This window comes from Nesoenas mayeri, assembly GCF_963082525.1.
Source record: "Nesoenas mayeri genome assembly, chromosome: 4".
NCBI lineage: Eukaryota > Metazoa > Chordata > Aves > Columbiformes > Columbidae > Nesoenas > Nesoenas mayeri.
The window spans coordinates 8723790-8742107 of NC_137540.1; positions in this window are offsets into that span (position 1 = coordinate 8723790).

Here is an 18318-nt window from a genome sequence, read left to right on the forward strand (position 1 = left end):
TAATCCATTGCCTGATGTGAAAAGAAGGTGTGCAGGAGTGTCTCACTGTGATTTAACTGATCTCAGTTGAAGTTGCTTATCATGGAGCAACGTACAGCGGCCACCTAGTCATTTTCCTGATGTCACACCATTATTGATCCCCCCTGAAATCCTTTCATTCCATATAATTCTCTTATGGTAAAAGACCTGTCTGTAAAATGATGCCTGGAACTAGAAGGCCTCTTTCTTCCTATATAACTTCTCTTTTTTTCCAAATGTGGTTGGATTTCCAAATATGTCCAAGAGGACATATAGGATTCTCGTGTGCCGAACTCATGGCTTGGAGTGAGAACCAAAACTGGAGACAGAGGACCCACCATGGTGTTCAGAAGAAGACTGCTGGTGTGGACATGGGAAGATGCAGAACAGAGCTCCCATCATTCTATTTCTCCAGGGGTGTTTCTGTAGCAAAATTGTCCTGCATTGCAAAACCATGAAAGCAAGACATTCACTTGAGTACTTAAGAGAGGAGAATGTGGGACATTCAGATTTTACCCAGTACCTCATTACTGGAAGAGCCAAAGTCACCACCAGCAGTTGAGATCACTGGAAACAAGGAGTCTGTCTGGCCTTGTGTATAGTGCCAAATGTGATTCTTGGATGCAATAGCAAATCATCTCTGTGCTCAAGTTATACAGTTTTTTTTAGTTTGTCAGATTACATAAACTCAACAGATATGCTCTAATTGGTATCAGGTCTCCACCTAGAGGTTTGACAAGAATCTATTATTGGGAACACTTTGATTGGTGTGTGGGACTACAGGAACTAGTTTTATTGTTTTTGTTTTCTTTTCTCAAGGAGTTTCCCCCCACAACTCTACTGGATTTTGTCCCTTTTTATATTTTTCTCTTGTAAAAGAGGAGAAAACTAATGCTCCTGAAAACCCATATGCCACTGCAATGTTAGAGATGATCTCTGGACCATTCATTCTACTGACTGTTCATATGCTACTTGGAGTGCCTTGGTGCTGCCTTTTCTAGCCCAGTGCTCTTCATGCCACAGTCCCAGGCTTTTCCTACTGCAGGACGTTCTTTGTCCCCTACTAACGGTGGGATTTGAGGATATTTGAGGCTTCTCTTCCCTGGGTGGTTTGGACTGATGTCCCTCCCAGCCCACCCTTGCAGTAGCTTTGCTTTGGACACTATGTTGTTTGCCTTCACTGCTTGGCTGGCATGGATTCTAGTTCCATAATTTCAAAAAATAGATTAGGTTGAATTCCCCATTTTCAAGGATTCTTTGAACTTTAATTTGATTCAAGCTTATTTTTAATCTTACTTTCTGCTACTATGAAGGATTAGAAGTCATTTGTTCCAAACTAGAATGACTTGAAAATCAGCATAGTGAAATACTTGCTTAGGCGTCACAGCGCTGAGTAAAGAGAACATCTGTCAAAACACACATTTCTATTTCAGTGAACCCTGTGTGCCATATCAAAGGAAAAAAAGGAATATGTCTTCTCACTGATTTTAAATGATGAAACATAATGCATAATGAACCTGTTGCATAATAGATGTAGGGTAACATAGGAAAAAAGTAATTACAGTTAGTGCATAAATGACTACATGTATCTATATTACATATCAAAATTACTATGCTGCAGTGTTATTTAGGCTGCAAAGTCAAGCAGTTAGTAGTTACAAACTAATAGAATTACGGACCGTGCAGTGTTAATTCTGTCCCCTTCGTGCCTGCCCTTTGCACTGAATTGGGCTCTGGAAAAAAAGGCTTAAGTGATCATATATTTAGAAACTGAATCACAATATATGATAACACACTGTAGGGTAACAAACATACTTCTGCCACACTGCTGGTTTTGTTAGGCTCACAGTCAAGAAAAGGGAAATGGTAATTTTTGAAAGCTTGCTTCCCAGCCAATGTGAAGGGAATTTGTAAGCAGAGATTAAAGGTAAAGCTCTGGCTTCAGGTCTTTACCGCGGCAAAGTTATCCTATCACCTGGGGGCTGGGCCTTGGCATATGGTTGGACTGCATGGAAATTATCTAATCCCTGGAGGAGAAGTGTGTGTATATAAGGAAGGTGAAATCTTTTAAAGTGTATTTGTGTTTCAGTCACCTGAATACTCTAAACAATCCTAAGGCAAGCCATGGAGATACAGGAGCTTTCAAAAAAAAACCAGCAAAAATGCTCCGTAAGAAAAATCTGGTAAATGCAAAATTACAGCCAATCCTTTATATTCGGTCCCATTTCCATGACACACAGTAACCAACATGTAAAGCCTACAAGACTGCATGACTGTGGATAGGTTACATTTAGTCAAAGGAGCGCTCTGAAATCCTGCAAATTAGTAGATCCTTTCAGTCACGTATGAGATTCTAAAATGAGGGAACTGTGGGGAATTGTCCTGATTCATGCAGAAAATGCGTGCAAAAATTTGTCACTGTTATGAAAACTACTTTAGTCTGAGCTAGCGTATTTAGTTATAGAAAAGAGTGGGGAAAAGCAAAAAAGAAAGGAAAAAAGTAAACTGAGTCCCAGGCAATAGGCATTAAACATCTTCCCAGACTGAGTTAATTTAGTAAATATTGTCAGGTGCCCTGGTGTATGTGTAATTTGAGGGTATCTAAACCAGGTGGAAAGGAATTGACAAGGTGGTGTGCAAATATTATGACTTACTCCCTGAGTAAATAAAACAAGAAGTTGATGAGTTTGTATGTTTCAAAGGGACAGAGCTTCCTTGGAGAGACCTTTACAGAGAGAGTGGTCAGGCATTGGAATGGCTGCCCAGGGAGGTGCTGGACTCACCATCCCTGGAGGTTTTTAAAACCATGTCCATGAGATTGGACATGGCACTTAGTGCCACAGTCTAGTAACTGGACTGGAGTTGCACCAATGGTTATACTTGATGTTCTCTGAAGTCTTTTCCAACCCAGTCAATTATGTGATTCTGTGATTCCCTGGGCAGCCTTGAACACCCCCAAAAATAAACCCAGCAGACTAGAGCAGGAGACCATTTGCTGCTGAGCTGCGTTACAGTTTTGTGCTGAGGAGCAAAACCACTGAAACCCAACCAGGCTGCTGGTGGAACACAGGCTGAGGGGGTTTTGGGGGGACAGCATCCCTGGAGGGCTTGGGGACCCCTGGCTGATGGCAGGCAGCCCTCAGGGACAGTTAAGTCTCACTGTGCTCCACCAAAGTCAATATATTGATAATATATATTATTCTCACGTGCATACATGGTTTACAGTTGGCTTGGTTCTTTAGGGACATGAGGAGAGGCTATCTCAGCCACACAAGGGGACCACAAACTGTGAGGGGCATCATCTCATTTAGAGTCCCAGAGAAAATATTCTTATTACTTTTTGGTTGGCCTGACCTCTTACCCCTCAGAGCTGAGGGGTTTGCTGTGTGGCAGCCTGCTCCCAGCCCAGGAGCCTGCTTAAGGGCCGTGGTAATTACACCCAGCTGCTGCTAATTGTGAAGCAGCTCGTCACACTCGGGCCCTGTAACTCGTGCACCTGGTCACCTCACGCGGCCATTGCACAGAAGGTGCCAGAAGCAGCAGAAAGTGTTGCATTAGCAGAGCTGCTGCCTTCCTGTGTGCAGGGGAGAGGCTGTTCCAGGCTGGCTGCTCATGGGTGATCACAGAGGTAGAGCTTTATTTTCCTTTTAATATAAATGTTTAAGAAAAAGAGATGGAGTTAAGGGTTTGAATTTGATGCTGATTTCTGTGTCAGTATTAGAACTACTATGTTTCTTCTGATGCTGTGTGGTTGCTATTGAGTTTTTCTGTGTTCTTTCTAATTCATATGTATATAAATATATATAGGTATATCTATATACAAATACATTTGAGATATATATATATATCTTATGAATAGTGGAGTGTTTGGGAGGGTCTTGCTTTGTTTGTATGTATGGTGTGTGGGGGGCTTTCCTTGTTTGTTTCTGTGGATTCCCTCCCTTACAAGATTTATGTGTGATGGGGTTACCCAAGTCTGCATTTTGGCTGTAGATGTTAATTTGTGTGTGTGTGTGTTTGAGGAGCCCTTGGGGATGCTTCTTGTCTCAGGGGCTGGGTAGGTGGGGGCCACGGAACCTTCTGGGTTGTGGTGCTGGCCGCCATTTTGTGTGGCTGTGTGCTCTGGTTGAGGTGCGCTCGGACAAGAGTGGGAACAAATACCACAGCTTGCTTTGGAAAAAATAGGTACTGCATGCCTTGTGCCTAACCTAATTTGGCTGTTAAGTGGTGAAGAAGTAGTGCTTCTTAACAGTAAGTAAAAAAACCCCACAAAAACAAAAAAACTCAACCAAACAAAACCTTCCAAACTCACCAAAATGAAAAACCTGGCCTTTCCACACCCCTCCTCATCCCCCCCCCAAAAAAAACAAACTCAAAACAAACATTATGACCTTTCTTTGGGCTAAATACTGATAATTATGTATGTTTTCTGGAAACACAACTTGTCACTCTCAATATTTGTAGCTTTCTTGCTTCCCAAGGTTAGATCTTTATAAAGTCTGCATGTGATATCACTGGGTGGTATGTTGAGTGAAAAGGCTGATGTTATAGCAACAGAAAAGGAGCTTATCCTTGGGTGTCTGTCTCAAACTACAGTCACTGAGAATATGCCCTGTGCTCTGTTGGTGATCAGAGAACTTAGCTGGGCATCGTCTCCTTCTGCTGGTGTGTGTTTGGGTTGGAGAAACCTCTTCTATGTTTATAAACAGTAACTGGTAAATGGGCTGTAGAAGTCTCCTAGTTAACTGTCAATAAAGGACTGACTAATGGAGTGGGGGGAATAACCAACTAAACACAATATGTTCTCTTTTGATGTCTGCTGTCCTTTCTTTCTCTTTTTTCCTTAAGTGCCAGATTGTCCTTACTGGGATTGTGATTAAGCTGGGAACTGTTGTATTTAGCAGAGTGTAGACTTCAGGATGTAACCATATTCTGCACTCCTTATTCACATTCTTCAAAAAATGAAAATATTTAAGTAGGGAGTTAGAAATTGCTCTTTTTTACCCTGTGGAGGCTTATGAATTTGGGTGGGGAAAAAAAGCTATATTCAGAATGCACTGTTGATGCACAGAGATTTTTAGAACAATGCAAACGGGCATCTGGCTGAAATTATCTGACAAAGTTTCTGTCAGAAAGCTTTAGAGCTGAAAGCCAGGCCTTACTAACTAGAAGTGTCAGGAGTAATACTGTCCAGAAAATGGATTAAAAGAACAGTGCTGTGGATTTTCTGAACTGCATTGAGGTGGAACTTTTCTTTCAATTTAGCAAAAATTATTTATTTTCTGATTTTAATTTTAATGTATTATAATTAAGTAACACAGGGTGCTTGACATCCTGACATTTTTCTGATAATTGGCTGAACATGCAAACTAGGCTTGTGGTTGCTAAACCCTCACTGGGCAGCCAGTAGCAGTAGCATGGTAGCTTTGCTAATGAGATTATGGCAGTAGAGTCGTGCTTCAATCTCCCCCCGCCTCAGAACACAAAATTACACCTCAGAGAGCTGAAGGGTTTACAGGAGTCGCTTTGGGGAATACTGTCTAAATATGTGCTTTCTGACAGTTGTTTAATAATATCCTAGAATAATATTTGTATCTGTTTTCCCTCATTCTGTGCCATGACTGCTGGGAACAATTATGTACAACTGCTCTGGATTTTTAGATTTAGTCAAGCTAAAGCTCTGGGCAAGTTGTATATGACATCTGAGATTCTCAACATGAAGAAAAATGGACTGTGTTGAGCTGTGGGACTGCACGGTACTCAAAGCACAATTATTTTTTGTCTCTGAGCAGCTTTTGGGTTGTGGTGGTTTGTTTCTGTCTGGTCCTAAAGTGTTTTGATTTATCTGCAGAACTAGATTGTTCCTGTGAAGTATTAAGAGTGCAGTATATAATGAGGCAGTCGAGACTTCCTATATTGAAGGAATCTTTGTTTATGCAACAAGGATTCACTCATCGCCACCTCACACCCCCCTGCAAAGCATGTTGGAAAAGTGTTTGCCTTGTCTTTTATTGGTGTGTACGAAATGGCAGCTACAGGGATGAAGCTGCTGACCTCCACTTTCAGGAGTTCTCCTTCAATGGTGTTTTGACCATTGGTAACCAAGGCAAGTTTCCACAGGTTACATACTGTATTTAGAATTAAACTTGTCCTTGCTGAAAACTGGTAAGAAGCCTTATGAAATGCATCCCTTTCTTAGTTTGAGCTTTATTTATATGTTGCTTTATTAATTAAGATAATCTGGGTGTTTTAAGATAACTTTGCGGTTAATTCTGAACTAAGGTGTTCTGTATCTGATCTAAGCTAGTAACTGGCTGTTAGATTATGTGACCAGAGCTCTTCGAAACATCCTTCGTACACTGTTTCAGTGTGCTTACAGCTATGTGAATCCTCCAAGACATTTTTGTTTATTATTTTTATCTCTAAAATCCAGCTTTCCCTCCTCCTCCTGGTGTGGAATGGCTGCCAATACTTGGTCATCCGTGACCCTCAGCCGCCGCTGCTTTGAGGAATGCGCGTTTGGTTCCAGCGGCGGATGGCGGGGGCTGCGGTCCCCTCTGATGTGCTCTGTGCACGGACGTGTGGGCGGCGCAGGAGCTGGCAGGGAAACGGGCAGGACTTTGTCGTGAGTAGAGCTCTCGTGACTCTGCAAGAGCTTTCTGGGAACTCGAACTTGCTCAGGCTGGGTGCTGGTATCCTGGCCTCGATTCAAGGCGGTATTTTAGCTCTTGCCGAGAGCAGCAGCTGGTCAGTGCACAGAAGCCAAAGGCAGCTGGTTCGCCTGGGATAGCAGACGGGGGCGTCACATGCTGCATTTACATCTCTTGTAACGCTGTAAGCTTTGAGAACTTTAGATCTAGATCCTGTCACTAATAATTTAGTCTTGGACTTCCTACAAATAGTTTCTTGTATCTGAACCTGACCTTTAATGAGAGCATTTCTGAGAATTATGTCTGTAGCAGCTGGAGATTTGTACTGGAAATGCTCTACCTTGAATCATTGCTGGGTTCATTGTTGTCTTTGTACGCATTCTCTGCTGTCTCCTGGCTGACTGGTACTTGATGAGGTGGATGTTCCAAGCAATTTTGGGACTCTATGATATGGATGATGTCAGAGCAAACCTAAAAAAACCCCAGAAAATAGGGCTGGCACCCCTCCTTTCTCCTGGTCTGAATTTTTCTGACTTTGTCCTTCATCAGGGGTTAGGAGTATGCATGACAATAATTGATGAAAATATGCCATTGCAATCCTATTTTTACACACCCACTCCATCCCCTGAAAAGCAAGTATGTCAGCACAACCTTATTCAGGCTTTACTGAGAGCAAGAAAGTGCTGTTCCTGAGGACCATAATATGCTGGAAGTAATGGGTAAGAGACTCTCTCCTTGCTGGGTCAAAACCTTCCATGAGTGATGTGCAGTCCCAAGGCTGAACGTTGCAGAATGCCCCATTTGAGATACCAGATCAAATTTTCTTATGTCACTGTTTGCAAACAGCCAAATGATTTTAGGAAGGTCTTTAGAGCAAGAGCTCACATTCCTGCTATTTGAGCACTCATTTCTGTTATAGCAATAGTAAGCTGTTATATGTGTAATCTTGTATTAAAGGGGAAAATTTATCTTCAACAAGTCTTTGCTTTATAATAATCATCACAATGGATCAATTGCTGAAACAAAAAACAAAGCAACAGATTTGATTTCTAGTAATTCTTTTAGAGTACTTATGAAGTTCTAAGGATGCAATTGGAGAAAATCATTTACATGTAAAAAAAGGGGTAAAAAACAACAGAGGATCTTAAGTTTCTGTGGCACTAAAAGGCAAAAAGGGGGCAGTCTTATGGGTCTCATAATGATGGCTGGGTAAATCAGAGCAAGTAATGAGCAAGAAGGGTCACATATACACACCTGGAAATAAAAGTACCTCTGCAAAACTCCTGTTGGCTCCAGTGACCGCTGGTTCCCCTTCAGTTTGCTCAACTCTAAGAGGAGAATTTATATTTAGTAAACCAAATGTGTATGAAAAGCATTTTGTCTGGCATGTTTTGGGTGTGTTCTTAAGATTTGGTAAGTTGATGGGCAGGGACCGTAGAAAATCAATTGCTACTCTGTTTTTATAAGATTAAATTATTTAGCATTGGCTTATGGGTGATAACCTCTTATCACCCAGACTAATACTACTCCTGGCAGGTAATTTATTTGCTCCTGGTCTTGACATCTGTGTCTGAACTACACTATTGCAGCTCCGTTAATGTTAAAGTTCTTAACTTTTCCGGCTGTTTGACCTTGGTCTTAGCATCTTCCTGCGGACTCTGTAAGAGCACTGCAACTTGGGATGCTGGGCAGCCCTTTATGGGGACTCTGGCTTTTACTATGTGTTTCTGACAAGATCTCTGGACACTTTGGGTTGTCTGTGTATGGTAGAATATGCATCCAGCAAGGTCTGAGTGGACACATCCCACCAGACAGCCTGAAGTGTTGCGTAGTGCCATATTCCCCCAAAAGTTGTTTGTGGCTCCACAGCTAAGGCCCCCTCACTGGCTGGGCTTGGCTCTGCAGCTTTCTAGGCTTTTCAGGTGACAGCTAGATGTACCAGTGGATACAAAAGCATAAGAAACCCCTGTCAAGGTTTTACATTATTGGCTGCACTTGATTAAACTGGGGTCTCTTTTGTCTATAATTGTAATTTTAAGAAATAATCAGGCTGCCAGAAAGGCTACTGGTAATATGATACAGAGGTGAGGTGCAAACCTTTGCATCTACAAGTGTGATGGTGGGGGAGTAGAAAGCTCTGGTTATATGTAATGTGACCTGACACAACCTTCACTGCAACTAAACATAGTTTGGTATTCTCTGCACCTGTCAGCCTGCTTGTTACTCTGCCTGTTTTGGAGGGGTGAATATAAGCAGGGATCTTTACCTGACGTTAGCTTCCACAGATATGAAAGGTAGTTGATTTGCCTTTTTAAGTTTTGCTAATACAGAATTATTTAAATCTCTTGGATAATCTCTCCTTTGAGGCATTTGGAGGCTGAGGAGATGACCAGCCTCTGCTCCTTCTGTTGTCCCACTGAGCTTTGATTTGACTAGTGCCTGCGGTAGCTTGTGACATTGAGTGTAACTGATGCATCACCAAATTCCAGCCGTAGTACAGCTTGGACATCTCTTTCTTGCAACAGTTTCTGCTGAAAGTATGGGTGTATTGCACCTGTGTGGGGTTTTTTGTGTGTTGTTGTCTTTTTTTTTCTTCTTCTTTGAGGTTTTGTAGAGTTAGCGTAAAGATTCATTTCAGTCATAGAAAATTGCTGAGCAACAGCATCATGGGGTTTTTTTGAGCTTAATGATAGAATGTCCTGATTACTCTGACACTAATGATCCATCCATTTGAAATACCAGAAATGTGAGGTACTGTAAAAACAAGCTCTAAGTAAATTCTCTAGGTTGCTACAATACTATTGCTATGGCAAACAAACCCAATTATCTGTCCAGCCCTGGTGCTATTTAACAAGGAGCTGAGGAACTTGGTCACCTTGGTTTCAGCTACAGCTTAAAATTCATTATTGGTTTGTGTTGCTTCTGCAGAAGTGACGAAGTCAACATTCACTTAAGGACAGTGAATTTTAGGACTGCATAAAAAATGCGTTATTAATCCTTTTTTAGTTCAGGTTTACTTGTGGAATACATTGTCAACAATTATTGAGAGTAAGTGGCTCGAGTTTATGTTGTAAAATGCATCTTGATGTAAACTGAATCTAAGTAAGAGATTAGAGAGGTAGTAGTATATCAATACTCATTTTATCTTAGCTTTAATACTGCTGGATTTCAAATAGAAGTTCTAAGACTTGCACATACAACCTGAGGAATTATTTTGCAGGTAGAAAAGTGCATGGATTGGTTCATTATTGCAGGATATGTGATGTCTTTGAACAATTCCCAAGAGAAATAATTTTATAATAATAAATGTTCTGAAGCTGGCTATTTAATAAGAAACAGTGGCTCAGCTGTAGGATACACACTACTGTAAAAAAGGGCATATCGATGCGTTTTGTTAACAGATAAATGAAGGTTCACTTGATGTCTATTTTTTTGCTTTGGTTAAATGTATTTCTAAAGATCCAATAGGAAGCATAGGTACTAAAGACTTCACACTTAATGAAGAAATTGTAGTGAGCCCTTTAGATGTATTTTTCTAGTGAATTTGCTATAGTAGCACACAATGACACACTTATGTGGAAGGGATCTGAAGGGATCTTTTTCCTACTGTAGAAAGCTGAAAGGATTAGAGCAGGAGAAGTAGTTCAGTATTGCAAAATCAAAGACAATAAAAACTTCTTACTATAATGGGTGGATTTTTGAATGTTTGTCTTAAACTATTAACTTCAGTATCTGTAGTTGTCATGATGACTGTAGTTGTCAGAAAATAATCCTGACCTAAATGCAATTGCAAAGATAGATGTGTTTTCAGATGCACACTTTGATACAGGAATAAAAAATTAAATCTTCTTGTTTAGAGATGACAAAAATATATATTTTTGGTCCCTGTTTGTAGGAAGATGGTATTATGTATGTTAGAACATTTACCATGGTAACGTAGATTATGATAGCTGAGCCTCTGGCTTTTTAAAAATATAATACTTAAGAACCAGTGGAAGCCAGGGAATAACTATGAAAGGTGATATTCTATTGCATTTTTAATTATGTTAATTACTATATATTTCACTCAAAGCCCATTTAATGTATAATTAAAACAATCATTTTATGCAATTTAAATATCAAATTTATAAGAACATAAATATGCATATAGAAATCAGTATGCATTTGGAAAAATCCTTCTAACATGCAGGTACTGAATGATGGTTCCTACAGGGCTTTTTGTGTCAGTTCTGTGTACCTACTGTAGAAGGAAAACCTGTACAAACCTAACTGGATATACAGTGTAGCTCTTTATTGTAATTAAATGTCTCCACTGAGGATTATATTCAGCCAAAAGTAAAAACAGTCTTGCGCCTAGATGTATATTACTTGTAGTAAAATGCTCCTTAAAGCCTTCTTTCCCTTCCACTGTGGGGTTGTAAAACTGGTGTGAAAATTTTATGTTGATGACCAGAATAGTTGTAAAGAAGGAATCAGGAAAGATGGGAATCTTCTCCCCTGTATTCTAAGCCTGAATGAAATGTTGCAGATTGTAGGTGAGGTTAATATTTTCCCTTGGTTTAGGCACGTTGAATGTGTTAAGCTTTTTTTGTCCATTTCATCCACGACAGAGGATGCAACAAGTGTAGCTTTTTAAAGGGTAGATCAACAGCTATGTTAATAATAAAAAAAGTCTGTTTCGATTTTTGTTTTTGAGATGAGGAGTCATCAGTCGTGATTCCCTGCCTGATGAGAACTCATGTCTTGCCTCCTTGAAGCAGGAACATTTGGCAATCCTGTTTTACCTGACAACTGGAATCAGGTTGCTGCTCCAAGAAGTGTCAAAACCAGCTCTCAAGTGTGGTGGAGAGCAGCAGGTGCATCATCTGCTCCCTCAAATGCAAGCTCCACATAGACTTGTTGTTTTTGTTCACTTCAAAGCACAGTGATGGAAGACCATTTAGTGTTACTCTGAATACAGGAAAAAAAGAACTATTCTAAAAAAAGTAATTCTTGGTGTTGGCTACCAGAACCCACTATTTGACCGTGTTGGCAGGCAAGAACAGCATTGAAACCTGGTTACTGGTGTCCATGATTTGACAAGACAAATACTTCACTTCTGATCCCAAATTTACATAATCGGGATTACTGTTGAGGAATTTGGACACCAGTAGACATGGGAAATGGTTGTGTTTACCCAGATGCCTGTACTTTAGGAGAGAAGTCATATAACTCAACTAGCCAAATATTTGACAGGGTGCACATTTCAGATGTCCCATGTATCAACAGGTTTGTGTGTCATAGACCATGTTCTGTGTTTTCCTCAAGTTTTTTACTGCCCCTGCAAAAGAAGGACTATAGTTAGATAAACAACTCTGTTGCATGAAGAACCTCTGCGCACATACGTAGTTCATGTAGTTGAGCAGTCTCGGAAGAGAAGACTTGAGGAAGAAAAATTCCACCATATTTATCTACTGATGTACAGAATTATTACATTCAGCCTTAAGTGGCTTTTTTTTTTTTTTACTTTTTCTATTTCCTAAAATTTTTCATATATTGGCATCCCTATGGATACTATAGCTTTGCCAGAGCCAGCAAAGAAGACCGATCAGATGAGATCTTGAAATTAGTGGCATATTATTCATTGTTGCTTCTTTTTTAATCTTACGGGAAGTTGAATTTACAGCTATTGGAGACCAGATCTTGATTTCACATCTCTCTGCAAAAACTGGTCAGATAGCCCGCTGTCTTCTCGCACTGAGAAAAATTGCTGTAGCTGAGGTAAGAATGTGGCTTTTGCTTTCAAACATCTGCATCTTCCCAGTGCTGTTTCCCAAGCATGCCAATTTTGATCTTTCTCAGTATGTTATCAGCCATTTCCAGGCATTGTTGTACTGGAAGCGTGGTTAACTGTCATGCATCACTTTTGAAATGGAAGTGTGAAATTAAAGCAATTGAAGTTGCTTTTTATCCTGGTGTCGTATGCATTAATGCCTAAATCACTGAGATACAGGAGCAGTTTTAAACTAGTAATTTATAGTTTTATAATAAAACTGAGGGAAAACTAAATATGCAGCTTTCAAAAAGTCAGTAGCACCATTTTCATATCAGTTGCACTGCTGGACCATTGTTTAATTTACAGCTTTTGTGTATTTCTAGACATAACTGTGCTATTTGCTGTATTGCTTGATGATTACAAAACCTTGAACATTTAACTAATCTTAAAAAAATAAAATCAGACAATGACTGAGAATTTGAGTGGTAAGTCCCAATCAATATTCTTTTGAATGACTGATCTTCCCCACAGAGGAAGAAACAAACAAAATGCTCGGCTGAATGGGCCTTAAAATCAAACCTGATTATGTCAACTATTCTGGTTGATGTTCTGAGCAACTGTGCTTGTCTATGTTACCACATATGTTAGGACAGTGCTCGTAGTTGTTATGTAAATGTGTCCAGAGGATAAACTTTATTTAACTGAAGATACTTCCAGTAATAATCTTGTTTTCTTGGAAGTACTTTTCTGGCTGTTTTTTATAGGCTGGCTCTTAAGTGGCTTATCTGGTAAATCAAAACAATTTTTGAAAAATGCACTTGAACTGTAGGCCAGGCTACTGCACATGCTTCCCTTATTTCAGTCAGAATGTTAGCAGAGAATCTGATCAAAGCACATCCATCTTGAAATATTCGATACTGTGAAAGATTAAATATAAAATTTCCACATGGATTCTCTTAAGACTTGAGAGATGAACTCCTGTTGCAACTTGAATGTAATTCAATTAATTCAGTCAGTTCCTAGAGCAATTCTGGTGACTGCCAAATGGTGTATTTCTTCCTCTCATTTCCTTTTAGTGCTTTAGCAGTTTAGATTGTGAGATGCTTTCTACTGGGGCACAGCTTCCTGAGTCCTGCCAGGCCAAGATGCTGATGGATTCAAACAGCCCAATTTGTAGTTCTTCTCAACTGTTACAAAAACAAACCTGAATTTTGTGAGCATCAGTATAGGAAGCCCAAATTGGCAGATCGGAGATTTAGAAGATGTCAATGTGATTATGTTTTGCAGAAAGAATCTATTCCTAGTTAGAAAGCGGCACCTTTTGCTGTGCTGTGGTCAGGCAGGTGACTATTCTGCTGTGTCTGTGAAAGCATCTGAACTCTCATGCTCTCTTGTCTCTTTCTGGCATTGCCATAAGGAGGATGGAGAATTTATAATGTAGGAAATGTTTGATTATCATTGACCTCCAAAATGAGACTTCTGATGGGACAGCCTGTTCACTTGATCACCAACATGAGATAGAAATCTAGGACTTGAAGTGCTTTGCAAATGGTTTTGGTGACATTTATCACACGAGCCCAAAACCTATGAAATTCTTCTTCAAAATAAAAAGTAACTGTTAGAGTTTTTTTTCTAAAATGTTGTTTGTTTGGGTTTTTTTGTTTGTTTGTTTGGTTGTTTTTTTGCACAACCATGTATGTTAAGAGGTTCCTTATAAGCATTCATGAAGGCTGTGCTGTCTATAGGGGAGCCATCTGTAAAATGTGTGTTTAACTTCGAGCAGTAGCAAAAGCAAGAGAACTTCTGTACAGGGAAGTTGAGGAACGCCCTTTGTGGGAATTGAAAGAAACATAAGGGGAAACAGAGAAGAAGAAAACAAAACTGATAGTGGGAAAGAAGTAGAGGCAAGACAATGGAAGACTCGAAGTTGGAAATGAAAGTAGAACACTCAGCTTTGGCCAACAGTTTCACAAATTGCAGCCCAAAATACATTTCTCATATGTGAAAGCAAAAATGTTTAAACTATGCTGTTCTTTGGTATAATAACTCTGGAAATGATACAGTAAAAAAGAACTCAACAATGTTGTTTCTCCGTAAGTATGATTTCAGAGTAGTACTATTTAAGATCTGACTTTCTTGTTCAGTCTTTAAAGTCTGTACTCTCAATACATACTGTAGCGTGAACCTTGCAAATTAAAAAAAAAAAAGCCGATATATTAGATTTGGTGGGAAAATTTTATTGTAAGCCTGTCCTACTATACCTCCAAATGACAAATAGAGATGGTTCAGGAGAAAGTCAGAATTGTGAGGAAATTATGAATTGCTAGCCCTTGTTTATTTCCTCAATGTAAATAGCACATGTTTTCAATCATTGCTGTTGCTTAATATAGATTTTTCTGGCTGGGAACACCAAAGTAAAATAAATCAGATGTGTGAAATGTTTGCTGATACAGAAAACTTTTTCCCAGGGATATGCGAAGTTGACTCTGTTTGAGTGCTTTGCCCTTCCTGCCAGGTTCCTGCATAGATAAGCTTTGAACAAATCCATGTCTGCAGCCACAGCGCTTCACCTTCCAGTGTGTGTGAATAGCAGGAACCTTCACTTGTGATGGTGGCCTTGGTTTGCCTTTAAGAGACACTTGAGCGCGTTTGCTCCTGCAGTGCGCTGTGTGCCTTCTCGCCACTTCGTTTCAGTCCCTTGAACAATTGGAGCCTAGCAGTGCATGCAATGGGAAGGGGAAAATCTGAGATTTATTGTGGAGACTGAGTTTCTGCTTTCACAAAAGAGGAGCTTTCTTTTAGTGGCATTCAGCAAGGTCCCTTTCTCACAGGAACTGTGCCAGAAGATGGCATTGCTGTACGCAGAGCACTCATCTCCATTGCAACAAGTCATTAAGAGGAGTGGAAAAACTGCAGCTTGAAAGTCCATTAGAGTGAGTCAGGCTGACAGGAAATGAATCTGCCTTCATATCGCACATCAAGGACTGTTCCATTAAAATATATAATGTGCTGAGAAGGGTTTTTTTAATTGTTGTTTAACAAGAAGCTTGTGTTTAAAAATACAGATTAATCTGTAGGCTGAGGATTGTATCTCAATACTGAGAACTCTTTTTCAAATGGAAATAGAAGACAGTATGAAATCCGCACCCCCTTGCTCACACTACCTCCTGCCAACAACTTACTCTTTGGTTTCAGGATCATTTTCCTCAAAATTCTTTCTCCCAACTGTTCCTTGGGTACAGTGGGAAAAGCATTCTCAATGAATTCTGGCAGTTTGGTTTTGCGAAGGTCTGTCTGCAAGGGCAAGTAGCACTTGGCATGCTCCAAAGGCTTCTGCAGTGAGTTTAATCCCAAAAGATAGTAAGCAGCCCTTTGATGTAGGTGAAAGCCTGAGGAAAAGCTGTACTAAATTAGCAGAAATGTGATTTTTTTTTTTTCCAACTTTGTACTTCATAGCAGATTCTGTTATTTGCTAAAGCACTGTGGCCCTGATTTCCAGTCTGTAGGATGAACTGATGTGAAAACAGCATATAGCTTTTCTTGGCAAAAAGACAGAATCTGTGTTTGGCTGGGTATCATAGAGTAGATCCAGTCTCTGTGGATCTGTGTGTTTGTAAGGATTACAAGGTAGTCATCTCTGGGCGTACTGATGGAAGCTACCTGCTGTGGTTCTGGCTCCCCCAGGAATTGTTAGGTTGGTTTGTAAGGTGCTTGTTCCTGTCATGAGCTTTGGAAAAATTTTCAGGTTGGCTCAGGCTGGTGGCTGAGCTGTAGGAACCACCTCCTTCAATTATGTCCCGAACACTAAACAGAGATGCACAGAAATGTAATTAGGAAGCCATAATGCTGGAAACTAACAAATACCAGAGACCTTCCTCTTGCCTCTACTGTAAATGGAATTAAATTCCTTTACCAGTAAGGCTTTGAGGGGAAGGAAAGGGAAGACAGACAATAGTGGAAAAAAAGTGGAAAGAGTGTAGAACAATTATTTGAAGTTACCCTTTCAACCAAAAAGGAAATGCCTAGAATCCTTCACTTGTTAATTTGGCCATAGTATGTTTCCTAATTCTCCTTTCTTCATAATCACCAGGTATTGAAGAGGAGGTCAAGGACATAAGTGCCATGCTTTTTCTTTGTGTTTCCCATTACCTGGTGAAAGTGGCTCTATGGAATCCACTTAGTGATGGACCCAAATGTGTGGCTAGGTGGCATCTTGATCTTTCTACAGGTGGAGACTTCCCTGGAAAAAAACATGGATATGTTTCTCATCTAAAGCTTCTGATTGATCCATTTAGCAGCAGTTCCTTTGGTGAGGGACATCTGGGCTTGCTGTTGCTGTTAACTTCATGAAGATGGAACTTAAACCCCAAACCAACAAACTTGCCTTTGAGGCTCTGATCTACAGTAATTCAAAGCTGTCATGTAGACACAGGCTAATGTGCATTTGGCAAGTGCTTCTTGCAGTCTGCGGCTTGCTCTGCCAGGAAGGTGAAAATTGTCCCTTGTTTAGTGGTTTAGGTGATATTACATGAAGGGCTTTTCTCAGAGTTGTCCTTTATTAGCTTATTTCTGAAGGGGTTAGTGCTGTGGAGAAATATTTTACCTTACTATATCAGTCTGTTACTATGCAGAAGAAAACTCTTACTTTGGGGTGAAACCCTTGAAGTATTCTCTAGCAGGAGAAAACTGCTCCTCATTCTGCTGATTAGTTGCAGGGTGTTTTGGCCACTTCTTTTTGTCAGTTATACTGTAATGTAAGAAAGACTTGAACTCCATGGTGGAAAACACATTCTAAAGTCAGTGGATATGAGTGTCCTTGAACTGTATATTTGGGTAGGAACCCATTGGCTTGGGTGTGGTGTATGATTATTTTTGTTAGTGGGCTGAGTCACCGGCCTCAAAAGCACAACCTCTTGCTTGAGCTCAATGGGCATGATAGGTCTGCCTGTGGCAAGGGAACTGTGACTGAGGGAGACTGGACTGCTCAGGTGTCAGAAAATGAAGTGTGGAAGAACAGCTTTAATTATTGAAATGGCTTTTTTTTTTCTTTCTTCCTTCCAAGAGAGAAGAGTCTCCAACTCAAGCTCCTTTGACATCCAATGCAGTCCACTAAGAAGTGATAAAACATTGTAGTTTTCCTCATCCTTTTCAGACTTCAAATGTATGTGGGTGCATATATATTTACTCATTAAAAAACCCCTATATGGCTCTGCTGGGCCTGCTCCAGTGTTTCTTTTGCGCTTAGGATTTGCTCCTGTTGAACTCTGGAAGGAGTTGGATATGAAAGGGGTGCAGCATTATGCTGAATGCTTTATGTACTCAGAGCTAAAAGCATTATTGATTTCATTTGCTATGAAAGAAACAATTTAGACGTATCTGGAAAATGAGGGAAGGAGGAATAAGGAAAAACAAATTAATGTTTCATGCCACATATTTCAATGCAGCAATTTCCTAGCTTGCTTTATTTCTGACTGCCTTTTTATTGTACTTGGTGCGTGTTTGGTGTTGCAGGATTCAAAATGTCCCTGCCTCATCAGGCTGCACAAGGAATCCTGCTACTTGCGTTGGTCTCAGAATGAAATTGTGGGTCATTTTAGTCATTATATCAGTGATATGGAATCATAATAGATTAATTTAAAGGGGGGAAAAGTTCAGAAAGAAGTCTGGTTTTGTGTGTGGTGTTTTGGGGGGGTTTTGTTTTTTAAGGTTCTGGCATAAATATCTTAACTTCACGCACAGTTTTAATGGGAGGAGTATTGAGAGCTATTAAGCTTTCTCAGAAGCAGTTCCAGATAGTGCTGACCAGAATTAATGTATACAGCATCACAGAATAGTTTCTATTTTTGCATTTCTTTGTACTTCCTGTTCTTTTTAACCCTTGCTCCAATCTTACAA